Source organism: Saprolegnia parasitica, assembly GCF_000151545.1.
Source record: "Saprolegnia parasitica CBS 223.65 unplaced genomic scaffold supercont2.113, whole genome shotgun sequence".
Classification (NCBI taxonomy): Eukaryota; Oomycota; class Saprolegniomycetes; order Saprolegniales; family Saprolegniaceae; genus Saprolegnia; species Saprolegnia parasitica.
In genome coordinates, this window is record NW_012156507.1 from 3321 (window position 1) to 5448 (window position 2128).

Below are 2128 nucleotides of genomic sequence, written 5' to 3' on the forward strand. Positions count from 1 at the left end.
CTTGGTTGCTGCTGGGCTTGGCCAGGCCTTGCTCGATCGCGACTTTGCCGGCTTCGGTCGCCTTCCACGCCAACACTTCGGTGGCGAGCGTGGCGCGCTCGTCGTTGCTGAGCTGCATCGCCGCAGCCGACGTCGCGGCGAGGGCCATCGTGACACAGGCGGTCTTCATGGTGTAGTGGTGGTAGTGGTGTCGGAGACGACGCGAGTTGGAAAATGAGCCTATATTTGAAACGCAAGGTCGCGCGCGAGGCGCCTCGAGTGCGCGATGCCGTCGTGCGATCCGTGGTGTGCAAGACAGGGCTAGGGCTCGAATACGGGACATGTCTGTCTGAGTCGAGGAAACAGAATCAGATCACGAAGCTAAGGGTCTGTGAATGCAAGACCATTGGATTGGGTGATGTTCGTGATCGGGAGTGCCTGTTGGGGTACTAGAGACCCAGAAATCGTGGCCATTGTCATAGGGCAGGAGTCGATAAAACCAGATTGAGATACACGGAATGCGAGAATACACGAGTGATAACGACACAATGTTTTGTTATTGTTCGCGTGACAGAGTTTAAGTCGAGGCATTTCGGGTTGCTCCTTATACTGCAGTTGTAATGCAAGCTAGTTGGGCGGCTCCCTGCCGTATTGTTTGACTGTGGTATGCATCGCGCAAGGCAATCTTGTTGCGTGCATCGAATTTCCTGGGTGATGTGTGCTGGTGCGCGTCCGCGGTTGTCACCGGTGAAACACTGTCTGCCGTGGTATGTTGAGGTCGTTGACTCAAGCGACGTGGTTCACATCTCTGGTCGAACAATGTCGCTGCACACTCGTGGGCTACGTTAGGCTCATTAAGGACATCTACAGCGGTTGGTCTTTTAGCCGAGTATTGAAGCCGACTAGCCGACTGCCTACCGCCGACTCCCGCTTTTTGCGACAACTGTTCTCGGACTCAGATGCAAGGTCACCTACTCAGACGCAGACCTCCACTTGTGAACCTTCTTTTGCTTGTTCCTTGGAACGGTGACATGCTGGGGTCAGGATTCAACACCGTGATTCGACGACGTTAGCAAGTGAGGATGGGTGGAATACGACCTCTGTTGATACAAGCAAAACAAAGGAGCGACGCATGTGGTACGCGCAAATCATACAACAGTACCGGCAAATTACGACAGGTTTTAGATTCTCGAGCATTTGACTGGCGAACATAAACGGGGCTTCTGGTTCCCATACAGTGCAATGGGCTAGCAGCTCTTTAAAGCTACCAACTATTGGATGGGATACGAACTCGAACGACGCTTGGCGAGCAATACTGGATACATTGTCTTGACCGTTTGTGAGGTAGAATTCCATTTGGCATAATAGTACGTAGAATTTGCGCTTTCGGACAATTCAACGTACAAGCTCATTGAACTGAGGAAAGCCTCAGAAAACAAGTTGAAGGTTCAGGGGAAGCTCTTTGTTCTGCCGCGCACAACGGACAGATACTCTTACCGGTATGCAGCCTTCGCATGTAGCGGAGGCAGCAAACTCAGCAGCTCAACATGCCACTGAACTATGCCAAATCAAGCTTCAATCCGCAAATGTGTTCATTCAAACTCGGTTTCAATACATAGAACACATCTAAAACGCTACTCAGACGTTGGTCTGAGCCCGACAGATCAGGATACCACAAGTAAAAACAGGCACATGGCAAGTACGATTGTCAAGGATGACACGATCGCAGAACAGTTTCACCACCTGACAAGCTACCCTTGTTTAAGACCGTTGTGGCCCTCGATCGTATCGCAATCTGGTTTTATCGACTCAGACCACCAGGCTCAGACGGCGGCTGAACCCTAGCCCTGTCTTGCACACCACGGATCGCACGACGGCATCGCGCACTCGAGGCGCCTCGCGCGCGACCTTGCGTTTCAAATATAGGCTCATTTTCCAACTCGCGTCGTCTCCGACACCACTACCACCACTACACCATGAAGACCGCCTTTGTCACGATGGCCCTCGCCGCGACGTCGGCTGCGGCGATGCAGCTCAGCAACGACGTAGCGCGCCACGCTCGCCACCGAAGTGTTGGCGTGGAAGGCGACCGAAGCCGGCAAGTCGCGATCGAGCAAGGCCTGGCCAAGCCCAGCAGCAACCAGAGTCT